This window comes from Convolutriloba macropyga, chromosome 4, assembly GCF_964194025.1.
Source record: "Convolutriloba macropyga chromosome 4, txConMacr16.3, whole genome shotgun sequence".
Lineage (NCBI taxonomy): Eukaryota > Metazoa > Xenacoelomorpha > Acoela > Convolutidae > Convolutriloba > Convolutriloba macropyga.
Window position 1 is genome coordinate 42,372,660 of NC_134471.1, and position 21,884 is coordinate 42,394,543.

The 21,884-nt window shown below is 34.9% G+C and overlaps 2 protein-coding genes across 4 annotated transcripts in view; one reads left to right on the top strand and one right to left on the bottom strand.

Moving 5' to 3' along the window:
- Positions 1-5,305, bottom strand: part of LOC142337685 (retinoic acid receptor gamma-like) — a 497,928-nt gene extending 492,623 nt beyond the window's left edge. Inside the window, exon 1 of the mRNA XM_075387124.1 lies at positions 5,290-5,305. The gene's annotated coding sequence lies outside the window, so the exon portion shown is untranslated. The remainder of the gene's footprint in view (positions 1-5,289) is intronic.
- The window catches only part of LOC142337684 (EF-hand calcium-binding domain-containing protein 4B-like), a 182,880-nt gene that overhangs the window by 150,075 nt on the left and 10,921 nt on the right, over positions 1-21,884 (top strand). The window lies entirely within an intron of this gene.

The following is a 21,884-nucleotide window of genomic DNA, read 5'->3' on the forward strand; positions in this document are numbered from 1 at the left end:
GAAATGTCCTCCCTGTTTACTTTACTTTACATTGCCAGAATTGATTGCGTAAATTATCTGCAACTCTACAATGCTTGCAATGAAACGTAACGCGATCAGCGCAATTCTTGTATCCTAAAACATCAAAAACTGTACAAAACAGAAACCCTTAATCATGCTTACATTATATGCTAAGTGTTATTTTGTTTTAAGTAGAAATTTTGATATTTTTGCTGTGTCCTCCGTTGTACTATTCAATGAAGCTCTCATTTAATCGCCATGATATTTAGACTATTCGCAGCGTCGACTGGTAAATAAGTTTAGTTGACCTGCTATTTATCAGCTGTTCTGTAGTATTGATAATTGCGGCATCAGTTGGAATTTTGGTAATAAAACAATAACTATATTTTGAGTGGAAACAGATTTAAAATCAATAATGAGCATTTTTCCCAACAAAAAAATATGGTGACATTGAATTTTTTTGCAGGATACCTTGAAAAAGACTTTTGTTAAAGAGCAATGCAAGTTCGTGACTCCGGGTCTATTTTTTACAAACTATACTGAATGAGATTTATATCAAATCAAGACGAAGATAGTGTATTAATATTTCTTTAAATCTTGTTGTGCTGATCATAGCAAACACCTAGAAAACTGCGCACACGGAGTTAAAATCTTTAGTAGCAAAGACTAAAGAGCTTTGTTTGTTCGCATATCATTAAGGCACTGGTTGACATATGTAGCTAATTTCCAAACCAAAACCCATCAGTTTTGCAATTACTATGATAGGGTCACCGCGCTGTCCCAGAACCTGCGTGAGATGTTCTAAGATTCTTAGCTTCTCTATTGTAGCCTATAAGACTGGTGCGTCCCACAAAAAAAACAGTCCATTGATTTGATAACATTGTAATTAGAGCACAGGTTTTATTATTTTCAATTTTTTGTTCGGACACCGTAGAAAAAGTTTTACAGGAATCAAATGCATTGTCCCCTAGAGTACAAAGTTACTACAGATCTTTCACATGATTGTTGAATTTAGACCATTTATTTACTTCCTACCTGTTGTCTTTTTAAAAACTGTAATAATGATTTCACGACTAACTGTTTTTCCCTCATTCAAAGTTCAACACTGCACACTAATAGTTATTCCTCTAGTTTAGATAACTGGTTCATAAATTAATGGTAGTGCATCTTAAATATCTAAATTTTTAACTTGTTGTCCTTAAAACTGAGATTCAATTTCCAATCCTGAACACTGCTTCAACAAGTTGAACCATATCCAAAGAAAACTAATTTAAAACTAAAATGTCCTAAATTACATGAAAAGTTTGCAAACTCACACCTTAGAACATCCCATTATGCCAACCAAATACTGAAATTGACTAACTGTATGGATATTCTATTCGTTTTTTTTAATGAAAAATAGACAATTATTTACCAAAAATTTTTCTCTCAAAAATTACCAAAAATTGACCCGAAATTTACAAAAATATTGTATACATTTCGAGTAAAAACCCAAAATTTTATGCAAATCCAGGCCATTAATAATTTTCTCGATCCCCACATTTGCAGAAACTAAACAATATTCCACAGAACTATTCTAGCGGAAAATGCCCTATCCCTCCAAAAATTCACAAATGTTTGCTGGTCTCTGGTTTTAAATATCCATACACTAACTGTATGGATAAGCTATTAGTGTCCACACACTAACTGTATGGATATACTATTAATTTTTAAATCAAAGATAGACCATTATTTACCAAATTTATTTCGACCCTAATTTCAGCAAATTTTTTTGAAAATTTGAACCATTTTTACGAAGATGGAATTTTTTCTAGAGCATCATAATTTTGTTCCCAAAAATATCAAACAGTTGCTTCATTTTCACCATAATCTCTGAAGAATTGCCAGAATTTCCATGTATGATTTACAACTCAGTTTTGCCCAGTTTTGCCCTATAGGTACCAGAAACTACCAAAATTTGTCCTTTTTTATCCAAAGTTTAACAAAATGTTGTCCACATTTCGACTAAAAATCCAAAATTTTATGCAAATCCAGGCCATTAATAATTTTCTAGAACCCCATATTTGCAGAAATAAAACGAAATTCCACAAAATTATTCTAGCACAAAATGCCCTATTCCTCCCAAATTTGACAAATGTTTGCTGGTCTCTGGTTTTAAATATCCATACACTAACTGTATGGATAAGCTATTAGTGTCCACACACTAACTGTATGGATATACTATTAATTTTTAAATCAAAGATAGACCATTATTTACCAAATTTATTTCGACCCTAATTTCAGCAAATTTTTTTGAAAATTTGACCCATTTTTACGAAGATGGAATTTTTTCTAGAACATCATAATTTTGTTCCCAAATATATCAAACAGTTGCTTCATTTTCACCATAATCTCTGAAGAATTGCCAGAATTTCCATGTATGATTTACAACTCAGTTTTGCCCAGTTTTGCCCTATAGGTACAAGAAACTACCAAAATTTGTCCTTTTTTTATCCAAAGTTTAACAAAATGTTGTCCACATTTCGACTAAAAATCCAAAATTTTATGCAAATCCAGGCCATTAATAATTTTCTAGAACCCCATATTTGCAGAAATAAAACGAAGTTCCACAAAATTATTCTAGCACAAAATGCCCTATTCCTCCCAAATTTGACAAATGTTTCCTCGTTTTTGGTTTTAAATTGTCCAAGCAAGTTAACACTTTGTTAATTAAAATCTATTTTTTGAATAAAATTGCCTCAAATAAAAACCTAATTTTAAATTATTAACAAATTTTAGGCAAATTGAGAGTGAATTGCACCCATGTCTGCACAAGCTAGACATAACTTTCTTGGATAAAGCAACTTCGCACTTAATTGAATGTTTTTATTGTCGATAAGAAACTATTAAAATCAACAATACAGAAACATTAACACAATCATCTCGATAAAACTTCTCGATAAATCACAAAAACTTTTGAAGTAGATGCCTCCTTCTTGTTAGTTTGTAGGAATCTAGTTTTTCCTAGCTGCCTAAAACTATCAATCCCATATCATTTGCTACGTTACGTTTGAACTTATAGGAAAAAACACCTTGATGATATTCTTTTCCTCTCATGGACAAAAACACTTATGAACGAAAAGACAATAAACAAGTACCTGAGCCGACACTGCAGTCTGTGTAGTTCTTATACATTCGAATTATCCATGATGTAGCGTATCAAGAGAACTAAAATTTCTCTTGATTTCACTTTTGAAAAAATAAGGAAACACAAGGAACCAGTAATCTACAAAACATCACGACCTCAAACAATAACAAACATTTTTGAACGAACGACTTTTGAACATCTGTATTACACGGGATAACACCATAGGCGAAGTAATTGTTCATAAAATAAATAGGCACAAACATTAGAAGCAAATTTTTTAAAATTTTTTAGCGTTCCCGGATTAGCGTGCTAAAAAACACACGCCAAGAAATGCTCTATTTGGAAATAAAATCGATTGCATTTCGTACCGCGAACTGTGTTCTTGAAATAGGACCTTTTGTTAACTTATTCTTTCTTAAAATTGAGCTTTGCAACTTTTTTCGTGACGTTTTTGTGTAGCTATTCAACTCTTTTTGGTTGTTTTTCTTCTCTTTCTGGTTTTGGACCCATTGTTTTATCTATAGCAAGAAAAACATGAAAAAAAAGAAAATGTAGAATAGCAGGCAATCTCTGTTGATGAGAAAAACGACTTTGTAAAAAGATTTGCTGAAGAAGAAGACAATTATGGGAAAAGGATAATATTCCAAAAAATTGTTGACAACTATATGCTTTTATTAATATTATTTCCACCGATTAACAAGCACTTTGATAAAAGTAGACCACATCTTTTTGATGACAGTCATGGACAAACAAAGTGCTTGGATTTTTTCTTACGAGGTTTTGATAAACAAAACTTATCTTAAATAAACTTTTTTCTAACGATCCTGGGATAAATATAAGGAATGTCAATTGAGAATAGCGTAACCGTTTGGAGATTTTTTTAAATGACTTATGCAGCTAGACGTAAGCTATTCAGAAATTAGCCCATTCACACTCAAAATTTGCAACTCTTTAGACAACAAAATTACAAAAAGACATAATAAAAGCATATTAGGTTAAAAATGTTAAGAACCGTAGTGAAAAGCAACTCAATCGAACATGAAAATCAAGAAAACCGCAAGAGATTCTGCAAGTTTTGCAGAAAATCATGTCAGACTGTTGCTTTCTGCGGTGCAAACAAAAAGTTTGAGGAACAAAAAGGCAACAAACACAGTGCAGGGGTACGTATAACAAAGGTAATTCATAATCAAGAGAGATCTCACCTGAACAACATAGCTTCAAGAACACCGACAGGTCTACCGACCTAGAAGCGGTTATAAATGATTGAGATAGTCAACGCTTTTCAATCTACTCTTGGTCGCTCAACTCAAAGAATTAGAGGAATCATTTGCAGAGTGTTGAGAATCAACATAGACGCCATGATCGCAAGTCAAATGAACGAAGTTCACACGAATTCAAAAACAAAGAGATAGATCTTATTAACTGATTATAGTTCTAATTAAAGCCGCTACATAGATTTTAGTAACAACAAGCCTAGCTAGCAAAGCAACTGTAACCTGAACATGTGGTCAAGAGAAACCAGTAGAGACAGAATCTCAGACATTGTACAGCTCAGAAACAATAAGATTAACGTGTTTTTTGCAGATGAAGAGCAGCAGGAAACCATTTTAATATACTTTGGCTAAGTACGAAAAAACTAACATCTTCATTATTTTGTGCCATTATTTCGATTGGAGACAGTTAACAGACAATGGTTTAGGGTCCCAGTTATCAAATTTGGCTGGGCTGCTAAAACCGCAACAATTATGGTTTTCTTGGGGGCTTTTTATGGGAATCTATTGTCTTTTCCCCTGAAGCAATCTGCTTCATCTTTATTGAACTTGGGGGGAAAGATCTGCATTGCAACTGTCAAAAGCAGAAGTAATTTAAATCAAAAGAAACTGTGGTTTTACAGGCCGCCTACGCTCAACAACGTACATTTTCTGTCCTGGATATAAGCGAGGAGATCCAGGCCTAAAGTTGTGTTATTTAAATAAGTCGAACTGAGTTGTTTAATTACTTGTGTACTGGTAGTCTTAACAAGCGTTAGTTTGTTTATCGCGCGGCCAAAGAATGCATAATTAGCGCCTAAATACGTTCGCTCTAATGCGGGATTAATTATCCGTTCATTTGTAATGGCTCTCGTAATACTACAGCTCACCCCGATTTTTAGTAAGAAACAAATTTAATAAGTTTATCTACATCATACAAAAGTTTTAAATGAAAGTCAGGTAAATTGTGAGTTCTGTTCAAGTTTTTGTTGATTGAGTTGAGATGGCGGCAGTCATTTGAGTTGGATGTGGCAAATGTTGGTTGGTTGCGACAGATTGTAAGAGTTGATTAGTCACGAGGTTTGGTGGCGTCGTAATATAAAACCAATCGCAAAGGGCGATAATGTTGGGTTATAAAATCAATCGCAAAGGGCGATAATGTTTGGTTATAAAATCAATCGCAAAAGGTGATAATGTTCTGCTTAAATTAATTAAAAAAATTCTGGTGGCAAAATGATCGGGACTCGTTACAGGACTGTCATCGTCTTCGATTAAAAGGACTTCTTGTACATCGTCCTCAGTCGGTTCGTAATTATCCCTTGACTGTCGCTTTTTGTGTTTTTTTTCACCTTTCTTTTGAGCTCGGAAATTTTGGCTTTTTGTTCTTCGTTTTCCTTCATTAATTGTGTTATTTTCTTTCCTAGCTCCAGATTCTTTTCTCCAAGTTTTTTGTTGGCATTTGTTATTTCTAAATGTTTCAAGGAGAACGTTGTTAACGTAGTTTGCGCGTTCGATTCGCTGGTTTTTTGGAGTTGACGGGCAACGACATATTGGCGCCGCCAATAGTCGTTAGGTAGTTGCTTCTCCTCAAGTGGTTTCTATGATTCCAGTTTTAGTTGTTCAAATTTCAGTTGCAATTCTTGCAACTCGGTTTCCTTTTGAAATAGTTCCTGCCTAAATGTGGTGTTTTCCTCTATTAAACTACTGGTACTGATATTTGATAGTTCTGGCATCTCAACAGGAAAAGCGGAAATTGCGTCGTAAGGGACTTCAATATATGCGTCGAGCATGTTATTCCTAAGGGTATAAGTGCCCTTCTTAGGGTCGCGATTTTTGATTCTCCATTTGTTGTTTTCTGCGGGAAGCGAGAAGGTTTTCAGGACTGGAAGTTTTTCGCTGTTGACTAATAGCTGTTGATGTCCGTTTAACTGGATGATGTTTATTTTACTAGCAACCTCAAATTTGTTGTAGTTTGGTTTTAGGAAATAGAGGAGGGTGTTCACGTATCTCGGGTTCTCTTTGTTCATGTTCTCTTTTCTTGGTTTTTGCAATTTCAGGCATTCTGAAGGTATTTTCCTGATAGCGTCGGGAGCGAGATCTTTAATGTTGTTCATCTTAAGAATTTTGTTTTTGTGACTACTAATTTGTTGGGATGTGATTGATCTCTTTCAGCTAACTTGCCAGTTGTATTGTGGGTGATATTATGAGCTGTTTTGGTTTGTTGAAGATTCTGTGTTTCGAGGTTTGAATGGTGGGCTTGAGAAAATAGGAGGTAGAGAAGAATGGGTTTCTGTTTTTTCTTGTTGTGTTGTCACTTGTTGATGTTGACTGAGGATTACTACGCTTGCGAGTGTGGGTCTGGCAGTCATTTTGAGTTTTTCCTTGTTAATGATCTAAAATGATTTTGATTAGCCTGTGTCATCAATATCACACATTATGGCTTCTTTTCATGTTTGCAAATGTATTGCTAATATAAAAAAGTCTTATATTGTAAAAATGTTTTTGCAAGGTTTTGTTGCTAACTGCTCTATTTTTAAAAAATATAATGCTAAATGCATTTGTTATTAAAGTTTGATAGAAAAGTTTTTGTTTTGCTAAATGCAAAGTTAACTTTAATAAAGGAAGGGGGGGCAATAAAAAAAAATTTATATCTATGCCAAGCGGGCAGCCCTGGCACAAGTACGTCTTTCTCCGCTGCCCGGAGGTGTGAGTCTTGGGGCGTGCGTCACACTAACACGGCTGCAACGACCCGTACAGCTGGGGAGACAACCTTGCTGAGCTGAAAGAAAGAAATTTTTCGGGTCATTTTTGGAAATTTCAGTTATCGTGTTAGTGTTCTGAATTATTTAGGTTCAAAAGCCAGGGGGCAAGCTGGAGAAAGCTGAGGTAACACCTTCCCGAAGAAAAGTTAAAAGGGAAAAAAATTGTTTGAACTTGAGTTGTTTTTGATTTATTCGACAACGTCATCTAAAATCTAAAAATTTTTTACAAATGGGACATTTTTTGCTTATTTATACATACTCGACAGAATCGATGATCCTCATGTTGGGAAAAATGTGGGTTTTTTGTTACTCCTAATTCTGTTTTCATTTTTTTTGCATGAATTGCATCGGAAGTAGGATGTGATCAGGACGGGAAGACAAGGTCGAAGACAGATGGGACATTTAGGGTTTGGGTATTTTTTAAAAAGTGCCTTTCTTCAAGGATTACATACATAGTGAAGATTTTCTCTGGGAAATTGCTTATGTAGTTTTTCTACAATAACGGTTTTTCGTGAACATATGGGGCAGACAATGTCCTAATGGGGATAGAACCAACGGAAATTGTCGAGTAGGCATTGTGAAAGACCCATTTAGTGACTGTTATTTATTTTCCTAAGACAAAAACAGGAAAACCTTTGAGGAACTGCAGTAGGATGAGATTAATGAGGAACGATATGGCAAGCAAGGTAATTAGGATTATGATAAATATTTTTGTGGATAGGTCTAGATTGGTCATTTTCAGTATCTGGAAAAAATTTGGCGAATTGCGGAAAGGAGGTAGTGATTAATAAAAAGGGATATTGCCAATGCGCATAAGAGAACAAATAGAAGATTAAACAATGTTATGGGTTGTATTTTGTCAATTCAATGAGTAGTGTAGAACTAGGGTGAAGAAGGTGACTTGCTCCTGCTAAAAACTGAGTTGGATTAGGGATATCGATTGGATTAAAAATAAAACTAGGGAAAGAAGTAAAACTTTGGATGTTCTTGGACGCATTTTAGATTATGTGATTGTTTTTTCGCAACGAGGGCATAATTTATAATTTTCTAAGCAAAATTTACAAAAGTTGACGGGCTCATGATCACTGTGATGAAACGTTTTTGCAACAGAGTATTGAAACCGTGTTTGTTTGCAAATATCACATTGAAACCAGTTAAAGATTGAACAGATAACATTAAATTTAGAGCATTTAGTACAGAAATAATAGCCCATATCTTTATAACATACTGGTAACAGAGCAGACACATTACGTGGGGTAGTTCGTTAGGGGGTTCTCGTGTAATTTCTTGAAAACAATTGTTTCGCGTCTGCAGCATAATTAAATTAATGAAACCGGTTTGGATTTTATAGTATTGGTTTCTTTGTCAATTGTGTTCATTTTTGAAAGATTGTTATTGGAGGGGATTATGGGACTGGCACGGTTGGAGGATTTGGTTGTTAATTTTTTGGGATTTTATTGTTTGGTCTATTACTATTATAACTATTAACATCAAAAAGTTGAAAGGAATACTTACAACTACGAGAAAAACGGTTAAAACGAAGGAAAAGGCTGCAGCAATAATCATGAGGGCCATTAATAAAAAATCAAGTTATGTGGGGGTATTTATTTTAGATAGTTTGTGAGCATAGTTTTGAATCGAGGATTTTACCACGGGTTGTTTGGGTCAATTGTTTGTTTGCATAAAGGGCATTTAGTGGTTTCGAAAGTCATACACTGCAAACAAATTGATTGTTTTGGGTAAAAGTTTCTGAAGTGACTGTGGCTATTGGATAACTTTTTGACTTCTTGACAAGAATCGCACTGGAAAAAATGGCAATGACTGATTGTATAAATGGGAGTTACGCAAATGGGGCATTTAGGATGGTTCCAATATTTGAATAACTCATTTCTGCAAGGAATGCAAGCAAAATGGGGGGGTTGACCGTTTGGGTTTTTGTGCAATTTTTTGAATTGACGACAAGGGAGGTAACAAATAGGGCATTCGATTTTTGGGGTTGAGTCAATTTGTGGTTGCTGAGATAATATTTTCAAAATGTTTCCCATTATATGGATAAATCAGGGATATCTGGGTATGCGATTTCTAATACATGTTGTTCAAGTTCGTTGGGGATGGTTACAATTAAATCTGCAATAGCAAAAAAGAAATTCCATTGTTTCTCGTTTGGATAGATGCAATGATGATCAATGGTACCTGTGCATAGGAACATATAATTTATTTTGATACATGCTTAATACTGTATTAAACATATATTAAACCATCTTTCTGCTTTAATAATTTTAACTTTTTCCTTTCCAATGAACAAAATCATTTTAATTTTAACAATTTGGAAAGAAATGAGGGAAAAGGCACAAATTGATCAGAAAAAAAGGATAGAAATAATGAGCATGGAGAAAAAATTAATTTTTGGAGAGAGAAAGCTATGTGAAACAATTTACTTTACTGAAGAGCGCCCAACTTGACTGGGAAGTGCTCTTCGATATCAATGAGTGCTAGAAAGAATTCCCAGTGCATCATTCCCATGGTGACTCGAGTAGATCCCTCGCATCCACGCTCGTAGTCTGTATAGTGTATAATTAAACAGGGTTTAATCTCTGCTGTGGAAGTTTCAATGAAAGATCTCTCGAGGGACTCTACTTTGACTAGGCGCTCAGCAAAGTGGAACAGCATTATAGAACATCTAAATTAAAAGGGATTTTTGAACCATTTAAAGCTTGGGATATATTTATAAAGAATGTTCAATAGGGGGAAGATGGTGTTAAGGTAATGGTTCCATCAGTCCAAGTGTTTAAATATTCAAAATGGAGTTTTAGTTGTGGAATTACTCTGTTGCTTTTTGTCGTGACAAATGATTTTTCATAAAATTGAATTTGTATAAGGCAGTTTTGGTATGAGAATATCATTGCTGCTTTTAATTGTTAATAGTTTCCAACTCTTTAAGGATTGAATCGTTTTGGCAAGAATCAGTTTTTGAGCAATCAAAATAAATATTGTGAGGTACACAGTTTGGATTTTCTAGAATAAAGAGGAAGAATTTCCAATGAACTGAGAGAGGATTAATACTTAATAAACAAATTTTTTCACTTTGGATTTCTTTGAGTGTTACTAGCATAGTAGGTACAGGAGTTGGGTATGCATCAAAAGATCTTTGAATTCTTTGCAACTCTACAAATTTTTTGTTAACTGCAAATATCATAGTTTAGAATGATACTTAAGCAATGTAGATTGGATGTTGTACTTGAAATATTGAGTTCTTTTTGTAGGCTAGAAAAATGGTGAATTCGGCGAAGTGTGGATGAGTAATGAAAATGGTTAAAAGTCTGTAAGTAATTGTCATGGGTTTTTTCGCGAAAGTCATAATACTTATAGCGGAAACATAGTATACGGCTAAAAGCTCAAAATTTTGGTTTCCGATTCTAACTTGTAAGTTTCTATTAGTTAAATGAATCATGTTTGCGGGTCTAGCTCATTAGACAAACTATTAGGGTCGAATTGTGCTAAATACACGAAATAGTTCCAATACTACGAATGAGGGGTTAAAATCACACTATCGTTTTCCCCAGTGTCCCAAAACTCAAAATTTATAACAATTTGAGGGAAAATGTGTTTTTCTTCAAAGGTTTTCTTTATTTGATAAATTGTAACAAGTCTATCTTGAAACAAAAAGTACATCAATAGAAGCGTTTTAGTTGTTAATTAACTTATTGTTCTTCATTTCAAACTATCTATTAAAGTATGTAAATAAATTTTAAAAAAAGGATAAAAGGAGTGTCAATTATTTCTAAAAACAGGATTATTGACAACGATTGATATTTATAGATAATATATCAATCGGATTCACTGTAGCAAAATCGGAGTAGGGGAAGAGTGCAGGCAATAGCTAGATAAACATAGTTGGGATTACAAAGTTGAAACTGGATTATAAGAAATAAAAAGAAAGAAAGAAATCCATACATGTCTCTCAATGTTGAACTTACAAGAGAATTCAAAATCTAGTAAAATTTTTCTTCAGGTGATTTGCAACAATTTCGTATTCGATTCCAATGTTTACAAAAGTAATTGTGTTATCAATCAGGGCTCTTAACAATGAGAAGTATTGAAAATTTGAATTCGATACATCCAGATCAATGATGTCACTGAAGTAGAAAGATGCAACTCTAATTGTTACAGTAGTTTTCAAGGCGGAAATACTTGATGATAATATTTGTCCGGTGTATTGTCCAAATCGAATGAATAAAGCGTTAGGCTGTTCTATGAATTTGGGCTGCATAACAAAGCATTCTTGAAGTGTATCTAAACAAAGTAATAATGAGTTTACAGGGTCTAATACAAATAATTTTTATGATTTTTTAGACAAATTATTTTTTTATAAAAGGATGATTTTTTTGTCTTAGTCAAGGAGGTGCCACCACACTTCTTTTTTCTATTGTGCTGTAGGGTTGATAATTACTAAGCGGTAATAAAGTATTGTTTTATGGGGCCGATGGTGTGGTTTCGTTAGAAAATACGGGTGTAAAAAACGATAAGATACAAAGATTATAAGTTGCTCCTAATAGAATTTTCCAAAAACTCATTGTTTTGTTGGATATTTTGTGGATTTCGAACGCTCTAATGATAGTTACAATTACATCAGTAAGGAGTTTTATGCACAAGAAACAAGCAAAATAAACTCCAATTTTGTTCCAGATAGAAAGTGATAATTCCAAAAGTGCCTTTGAACTGCTCGGTAAAAAATGTAGGTGAGAGTAGAGAGTCCAAATAAATTTGTCTATTTATGCCCATCGCAGACGCATAAATATCTTTTTGAGAGTAGTCTATACTTCTTCCTTCTAGAACTTTTCTTGAAATCTTTGTTTAAACTGATTTAGATGCTTCCGAATGCAAGATATTGTCCCAAAAAGATTTTAGTTGATTTGGTGTGTAAATTCCGGCACGTTGTGATTCGTAACCGGTAAATTTTGGAACAGAACTAACAACTCTTGAAGAGAATATTTTTGGCGGTTGTAAGGGAACAGGTGCTGGCATCAAATGGTACCATGAATTATCATTATCAATATCTAATTGGTAGGCATTTTTGTAGCCTCCAATACAATTTACTTCGTTAGCAAATGGATAGGTTTGTCGAGTAATTGGATCGACGAACATTGTCCTATCATCATAGTGAATAGGAATCCTATCAAAACACTGATCAAGAACCTTAAGTGCTGAGTTTCGTTTTGGACAGTGGTACAGCTAACCTATGCTACCATCTGTGAATAAGAACATCGAGCGGTTGCCAGTTAACATATATCCAGCTAAACGATTTTTTTGGATAGCCTGCATAAGTATTATTTGTTTTTGAGTTCGATCAAGTTCGCATTGCTCTATGACCAAACCTTTCCATGCTTGTTTTATTTGCATGCAATTATGATATATGACAAAATCCATTTTCACCGCAAGGTTAAGATCATAGTCTAACTTGTCTTTGTCTAAGTGTTCCCATGCAACAAAACCATTGCCGGATGTTCGAATCTGGTCTTCTGAAGGCTTCCTATTAAACCCATTTACACTTCGGCTGTTGTCAGAATCAATACGAAGTTTATGAAAAAATTGTTGAGTTCTTGACTTATAAGGTTTGCCAGTCTTCATATTAAATCCGCCTGTATAAGAAACATATAAAGAATCTAAATTTGTTCTGTAAATAAACTCAGGTTTTCCACACACCTTTTCTTTTTCATCAACTACTCTAACTTTTATATCCATTTCAGCAGGAGATTACGTTCCTGGTCCTTCATAGGGCGTCTCCGGTTTTTCATCACTCACTATGAAATACTGTACGTTACCAAGTTCGTTTTCATGTTTAAGCATTTTATCATTTTGTGAAAATCTTTTAGTAACTATACAATTTTCCGGTGCCTCCCAATTGTATGCAAAGGGGTCAAGTGATGTCGAATGACAACCTCCTTCTGCGAGAGCACAAGGAAGTTTTAGTCCTTTACTGTTATAGACAATTCTGTCATTAAGATCAATATCGAGTACGGTTTCTTGCGTCAGGGTTTCAAAAGAAAAATGTTTAATTTGACCACGATTATCACAAGATGTTGATGAATCACCTTCAAGATCAACTCCCTAGTTTTTATAGGAAACAGTTTTTATTCCATGTTTTATGTCAATTTTCATGTCATCATCATCAAATTCTGTAACAATAATTTTTCCAGTTTTGTTAGCATTTAAACATTGTTCAGGCGAAACAACAATATCGTATGTTATTATTGGAGCGTTGTGTACAATTGATGAGTGGGAAAACATACCACAATTATAACGGATGAGCATTGCAGTGACTTTGCACATAAGAGCTTTGACAAAGGTCCGATAAGACCGCTGATAGAGTGTTACATATGTATCAACCATCTAAATGTTTTCGGGTGTGATTTTGCAAGGAGAAACTTGTGTTAGAGCATACATTTTGTTTTCTTTCATTTTAGAACAGTCATAATGAATGACCCTAAGTTTGTTAGATACATCATTAATATCGTCATGGAGGGGTTCAGTAGTGTTAATAACTATAAACTGAGTACAAAAGTAGAAAAGACTTATAAGTAAATAAGAAAAATAGAGTTTTTCAAAACAGGGATATCTTTTCATCCTGATCTTTGTTAGCGCTTGAAGCCGGAGGTTAAGGCTAAGAGTTGTAGTAATAGGCACTTCCAGAAAATGTTGACTGGGTTTTGGTACCTAAAACAAAGTTAAGTAAATCCGGCTTGATAATGTGATGGCGGTTTAGTCGAGCGACTAGAAGTTCGCCTATTATTATTATTTTCTGAATTTTCTAATTTAGAAGGTCCTTGTTCCGATCTATTAGGGCGGAGAGGACTTAAATTCGGGTCTAAAGGTATTCTAGAATTGTTCAGCGGTCAAGGAGATGAGCTCCTTGTTCTACTGTCACCGGGAAAAAATAATGGAACTGGGGGGTGATTGTCACGGCCAGCTGAGCTTTCTTCGCTAAATCCAGAGTCAAAATTGGTAGGAGTTCGATTAGGATCAAGGTTCTGCACAGGTGGATCTCTTCTTATGAAATTCTCCACTGGGAAATATTCGGTGTTAGTTGGGCCTTGAAAAGAGAATTTAGTCAAAGGACAGTTGAGTTTATTCATTTGGCTAGTCAACAAGTTATTATAAAATGTGTCGCATTTATTTTTATCTATACCATATTCTAGGGTTAACTCTGGTATAGTTTCCGTAACTGGGTAGTACTCGACTAGGTGATTTCTATGAGCAACCTTTCTGGTAGCCGGGTTTTTATCTAAAGTTATTTCATAATTGACATTGGTTAATTTTTTAGCTACAGTTTACGGGCCTGATCTTAGTTCGTGTAGTTTTTGTGACGTTCCTAACTCAATTTGATGATTTTCCATTAAACTTTTTTGTCCAATTTTCAGTGGCTTACCTAACTTGTGTTTAATTCTGTTTTTATGTGCGCGGTTATTATTTTCTAAGCTCTTTTTATAGGCGTTATTGTATATTTGTTTAAATTGGTTTTCTCGTATGAGCAATGAATTGTTTATAGTTGGTTTTAAGAGTTTGTCAATTTCTGTGTTTTTCGAAGTTTGCAGGGTATGCCTGTGAAGGGGCAGGTCTATACAAAATTCAGAGGAGCATGTGAGTTGTGAACTTCGTAGTAGTCCCAACTTAAGTGACAAAAGTATCTGTGGTTTTTGTCCAAACACAATTTCATAAGGTGAGATTCCTGTACTAGCATTCGGAACAGTGTTATGAGAAAAGACAAATTTTGGTGCCAATTTATCCCATTTACCTCGAGCTTGTTCTAGAAAAATTCGGAAATGTGCTCCTAGATGTTTGTTTTGGATCTCGACTTTACCATTAGTCCAAGGTGAATAAGCAGTTCGAGGTGCAGGTGTTATGCCTAGTTCATAAATATAACTTGTAAAATCTTGGTTCATGAATGCCGAACCCATATCATACACAAGTTTTTGTGGTATTCCAAAAGACATAATAAATTTTTCTAAAGCGTTTATGGTATCTACAGCATCTGTGGAGCGTACAGGGTATACCTGAATGAAACTTTAGAAATGAATCGACAATAACTAGGCAATGATGTTTACCGTTCGAGGGAGGATTTAAAGGTCCCTTGTGATCAATGTGGACTGTATGAAAAGGGAATGGGACTGTATCAGTCCATTTTTCAAGAGCTGCTTCATGGATGTCTCTCCGTTTTTGTTCGTTTTTTTGGCAATCAAGACAATCAGCAATCAAGTTTTCAATCCATTTATACATTCCGGGCCATTGAAAAAATCTTTTTACGTTTGCAAGTATTTTATCTAATCCCACATGACCTGACATTTCACAATGAGCTAACTGAAATGCTTTAAAGAACAATGACAATGGTACACAAATTCTTAAATATTCAATATCTGGTTCGTCTGTTGGTTGTTGAATATATAAGATATTCCCTACAAAACTCAATTTTTCAAAATTATTAATGTACGACATTATGGCTTCAGATTGTTGGAATTCAATTTTCTTTTCATCTTTGGTATTGTACCTAAAACAAAGTTAAGTAAATCCGGCTTGATAATGTGATGGCGGTTTAGTCGAGCGACTAGAAGTTCGCCTATTATTATTATTTTCTGAATTTTCTAATTTAGAAGGTCCTTGTTCCGATCTATTAGGGCGGAGAGGACTTAAATTCGGGTCTAAAGGTATTCTAGAATTGTTCAGCGGGCAAGGAGATGAGCTCCTTGTTCTACTGTCACCGGGAAAGGAAATAATAATGGAACTGGGGGGTGATTGTCACGGCCAGCTGAGCTTTCTTCGCTAAATCCAGAGTCAAAATTGGTAGGAGTTCGATTAGGATCAAGGTTCTGCACAGGTGGATCTCTTCTTATGAAATTCTCCACTGGGAAATATTCGGTGTTAGTTGGGCCTTGAAAAGAGAATTTAGTCAAAGGACAGTTGAGTTTATTCATTTGGCTAGTCAACAAGTTATTATAAAATGTGTCGCATTTATTTTTATCTATACCATATTCTAGGGTTAACTCTGGTATAGTTTCCGTAACTGGGTAGTACTCGACTAGGTGATTTCTATGAGCAACCTTTCTGGTAGCCGGGTTTTTATCTAAAGTTATTTCATAATTGACATTGGTTAATTTTTTAGCTACAGTGTACGGGCCTGATCTTAGTTCGTGTAGTTTTTGTGACGTTCCTAACTCAATTTGATGATTTTCCATTAAACTTTTTTGTCCAATTTTCAGTGGCTTACCTAACTTGTGTTTAATTCTGTTTTTATGTGCGCGGTTATTATTTTCTAAGCTCTTTCTATAGGCGTTATTGTATATTTGTTTAAATTGGTTTTCTCGTATGAGCAATGAATTGTTTATAGTTGGTTTTAAGAGTTTGTCAATTTCTGTGTTTTTCGAAGTTTGCAGGGTATGCCTGTGAAGGGGCAGGTCTTTACAAAATTCAGAGGAGCATGTGAGTTGTGAATTTCGTAGTAGTCCCAACTCAAGTGACAAAGGTATCTGTGGTTTTTGTCCAAACACAATTTCATAAGGTGAGATTCCTGTACTAGCATTCGGAACAGTGTTATGAGAAAAGACAAATTTTGGTGCCAATTTATCCCATTTACCTCGAGCTTGTTCTAGAAAAATTCGGAAATGTGCTCCTAGATGTTTGTTTTGGATCTCGACTTTACCATTAGTCCAAGGTGAATAAGCAGTTCGAGGTGCAGGTGTTATGCCTAGTTCATAAATATAACTTGTAAAATCTTGGTTCATGAATGCCGAACCCTTATCATACACAAGTTTTTGTGGTATTCCGAAAGACAAAATAAATTTTTCTAAAGCGTTTATGGTATCTACAGCATCTGTGGAACGTACAGGGTATACCTGAATGAAACTTTAGAATGAATCGACAATAACTAGGCAATGATGTTTACCGTTCAATGGAGGATTTAAAGGTCCCTTGTGATCAATGTGGACTGTATGAAAAGGGAATGGGACTGTATCAGTCCATTTTTCAAGAGCTGCTTCATGGATGTCTCTCCGTTTTTGTTCGTTTTTTTGGCAATCAAGACAATCAGCAATCAAGTTTTCAATCCATTTATACATTCCGGGCCATTGAAAAAATCTTTTTACGTTTGCAAGTATTTTATCTAATCCCACATGACCTGACATTTCACAATGAGCTAACTGAAATGCTTTAAAGAACAATGACAATAGTACACAAATTTTTAAATATTCAATATCTGGTTCGTCTGTTTGTTGTTGAATATATAAGATATTCCCTACAAAACTCAACTTTTCAAAATTATTAATGTACGATATTATGGCTTCAGATTGTTGGAATTCAATTTTCTTTTCATCTTTGGTATTGTTAGCCCTTAATTGGCGAATTTGTTGTAACACTGGGTCTTTTAATTGTTCCTGAAAAATCACTGAAGTATTTAGATCAACTTCTTTAGAGAAGGCTGTGAGTTTATCGATGAGTTCCTTTGCATCTTTAATTTTTGGGTTTTCTGGAAATTTTTTTAGCTAATTCGGTTTTATCTATACATGTACTATTTTTTAAGAGAAACACTTTATCGTATTCTAATGGGAACCTATACTCCGAATCAGTTGTATTATTTTGATCGATGTAGAGTTCATTAAAATTTAAATCCGACGGCTGGTTCTCATTGAACAGCTCAAATTCCGAAATTGGGTCAAAATATTGTTCCGACTTTTCCTTTTCCTTGTAGGAAGGGATTTCTGTATAGTGGTCAGACATTTCGTCCTCCTCCTGTTCTGATACAGGGGTTATTTCATGTTCGCGGTGACGTCTGTAGTGGTTATTTGATGAACCATACGAGAAATCTTCCGAAAAATTATTTATTGAACAGAGTCTGTTTTGATGGTTGTCGTACTTTTGCTTTACCATTTTGTCGTTTTTGAAAACAAATTTGTCGATACCTGTTAAGCTTTGTTTTAAGATTGGAAAAAAATCATCTGCTGGTCCCTTTTCATTATCACGCAAAATGAAGTATTTTTCCTCGTTACCATGCGCGTCGTAAAAACTAATGTCTTTTGGAATCTTTTTGTGTTTAAGTTGATACTTGTTCAGATCTTTAGTTTTTACATTGCGACTTAGGATGTCGGGAAAAGCTAAGTTTTTTCCTTCGGTCCAGATAATTTTTAAGTTCTGGAATTGAGAAATTACTAACTGGTATCTGAAAAACCTGTGAGAAAGTTTTCTTCTTCTACCCCATAGATACATTAAAGGCTTATGGTCTGTGCACATATACAGGATGGGGAGAACCAATTAAGTAATGCTCATACGTTTGTAATGCAGATACTACACCGCAAAGTTCGCGAGCTGTGGTGCTCAATTTTTGTTCCTCTTTAGTGTAAATTCTAGAGTTAAAAGACACTATTCGTTTCCCTTCTGGAAATTCCTGGACGAGAATTGAGCCTACTCCTATAGAAGAAGCGTCTACATGCACATGGAAAAGGTGTTTAGTATCAGGTATTGCTAAGATAGTATCTTCGCTAATCCTGTCTTTAATGTCATTAAACAGTTTTTCGTGTTCCGTTGTCCAGACAAACTCAGTTTCTCTGCGGGTTAGGTCATAGAATGGTTTGCAGTCAACATGCAAATTTTTGATGTACATGCTGTAGAATCCTAAACAACCTAGAACTCTCATGACATCACGTTTGTTTTCAGGCGACTTAAATGCTTTTAAATCTGCTACTCGCTTCTTGACTGGTTGTATCCCATCTTTACCTACTACGTGTCCCAAGAACTGTACTTTCCTAAGGAAAAATTTAGTCTTTTCAGGTTGAGCTTTTAATCCTGATTTCCTTAAGAGTTCATGATACTTGTCAATTATTTCAAACATTTCGGTTTCATCTTGTGCTTGCATGATGGTGTCATCAATTTAGGTTATAGCTTGTTTTTTTCTGATTAATGGTGCAAAGTGAATGGTCATTATACGACTGAAAAAATTAGGTAGACCGCATAGACCGTAAAATCCGCGTTCAAATGTGTATTGCTTTGGACCAATTACAAAGCTTACCAGCTGTTTGGTTTCCTCAGTTAGAGGCACTTGGTTATAAGCTGAACAAAGATCACTAGTTGTGAAGAAATTACCTTTAAGTCTAGTTAATAGGCTTCCGATTGGCTCGAGTGGCCATGAATATCGGCTAAGATCTGTTATTGAATTCAAATATCGGGCGTCTATAACCAGTTTTACTGTGTTCCCCTTGGGTAGGATTATGATTGGATTAATAAATTCTGAACCCATTTCTTTATCATTACCCGTTTCCCGGATTATTCCTGTTTTACACAGTTGTTCCAAAAAGTTTTCTAGTTTTTCTTGACAATGTAATGGTACTTTGGAAGGTCTCTGTTTTGTTAAAGTTGAATTTGGTAAAAGTTTAACATGAAATTTTTGCTTTATATTTCCAACATCGTATTTATGTTGAGAATAAACGTCCTTATTTTTAGTCAGAGTTTTTAATAATTTGTCGAAGTTTTCGTCATTGATGTCAGCTTGACTGAAATCAAGTTTTTTGTGAAACGTTTGATCGGTTTTGTCAAATCTGTTAAGTTTTTCTTTGGGAAGCTCAAAGGGTCGGATGTTCTCATCAGTTGTTTCTAATTGTGGCTTAAGATCCTTAAGGTCGTCGCTAAAGTCTGTGTCCAATTCGTGGTTGTTGGTAAAATCTTGCTGTCTTTTGCGCTTTTCTGTTTTCTTTTGTTTTTCAGGGGTTTTGTTGGTTTCAAAAAATTTTGAATTTTTGAAATTTTTGGACCTTGTTTTTCACTAACATGGAATATTCGATCCCAATTAGTGTCACTGTTCATTAGGTGGTTTATGAATGCAACGTTGTCAACTACAGAATATTCTGTGTCTTGTTTAATTTCAATGTCTTCCAACGTGTGCCCAATAGGACCCTTTTGAATGACAACCTTGGTGTTTTGAGGATTGTTTAGCATTATTGGTAGTTCTTTTTCTTTTCTAAAACATTTAACATTGTTTTTATAAATACCTTGAGATTGCAGTTCACTTCCAATTACAAAGGAGGTTCCTTTTCTGAAAAATTTGTTTGGTGGTCTAATTGATATTACGCGAGTTGATTTTGGTGCTAATGGTAGCTGCTGATCAAGAGTTACAATTTTGTAGGAACTAAATTACGGGTAGCTTTTAGTTTGGTATCTAGATAGTTTGACGGCTACTTCAGGGTAAGTTTTTTAATCAATTTTTCGAGTGCTTTTGTCAATGGATTTTACAGTGGATTCAAGGAAGTCCATTCCCAACAAGTTCGGCTTGCAACCATTTTTGGCTGAAACCCATGCGGTAACTTCTACTTGATACTTTCCTTCAATGTCGAAAGTATTTTTGAATGTAATTTGACCTAGCTGTTTTAGTTTCTCACCATTAACCGCTAAAGTATGATTTTTTGAAGCTTTCATCTCAATGTGTTGTGTTTTGCATATTTCAAGATAAGTGTGGTAATTAATTATAGAGCTTGATGCTCCTGTGTCCAATAAAAACTGTGTTTCTAAGCCGTTACTTTTATTTTTGTCTCCGACGGATTGGTATAAATTAATATAAATATGTGAGTAACTTGCTCTGTTATCAGTAGTGCTTATGAACGGAGACCTGTCTAGTTTAAATACTCGTCTTTGTGATTCTCATTATTGTAATAGCCTCTGGGAGTTTCGCTGGTAAAGTGGACTCGAGGGCTTCGCCCTTCACTGCTATCTCTTGAATGAGTATTATTGTTTTGTCTATTAGGTGTTCTATCTCGGTCATGGTCTCTACTCCTATCACGATATCGATTATCTGATCTTGGAGGACCGTTGATTTGTCTGTCCCTACTATTTTGCCTATTGTTATATCTGTACGAGTTGTTTCTATAGTTACTTTGTCGTTCCTGTGACCGGCCATCGTTGGATGATGATCGATAATTGGTTGAAGAGTTTGATGGGTACGGTGAGCGATGTCGGTATTCAGACCTAGAGTTGTTTTGGTAATTTGGTTGATTCTGGTTATAATTATTTCTGTGTCGGTCCTTAGGGTTTTGATTGTCAAAATTGTTTGATCTGTAATTTTGTTGGCCTGGTGAATGGCTTCGACTACGTTTATAATTATCTGTGAACTTTTCTCGTTGTTGAGGTGGGTTTCGATTTTCGTTTTTAAAGTCCTTGTACTTAAAACAGAATGCTATTGTGTGACCTGAACGTTTGCAAAACTTGCAGAATCTAGTTTGGCTTTGTTTGAATCTAGGATTGTCGTTATTGTATGTGGCGTTTATTTTTTGATCTTTCATGAGATTTGCAATTTCTTTGAGTTGGTTTTTTAACCCTTCTATTTCTATTTTATTGTCAATACTACTTGAGGCGGTACCCGTGAATTCGCTGCAAACGGAAAAGCTTAAGTCCTTATTTTCTAAGGACTTAAGCTTCCTAAGGCCTTAGTCCGTAGTTGGATCTTCTATTAACAACTGATGTGCCCTTTGTTTGAGTGCGGGAGGTGTTAGTCCTCTTACAAAGTACTCCATACACTTAGCGGTACGCTGATCGTTGTTAAAATCAGGATCTGGCCACCCTTTTTCAACTGCTTTTGTTACTCGGTGAATATAACTTTTTATCAACTCTTCTGGTTGCCTTTTAATACTCTCGACTTCAATTCTTTTTCTATAATTATCTTTTGCATCAGTGGAACGAGTAATGAACTGGTTCCTAACTTCGTTCCATGCTAATGCT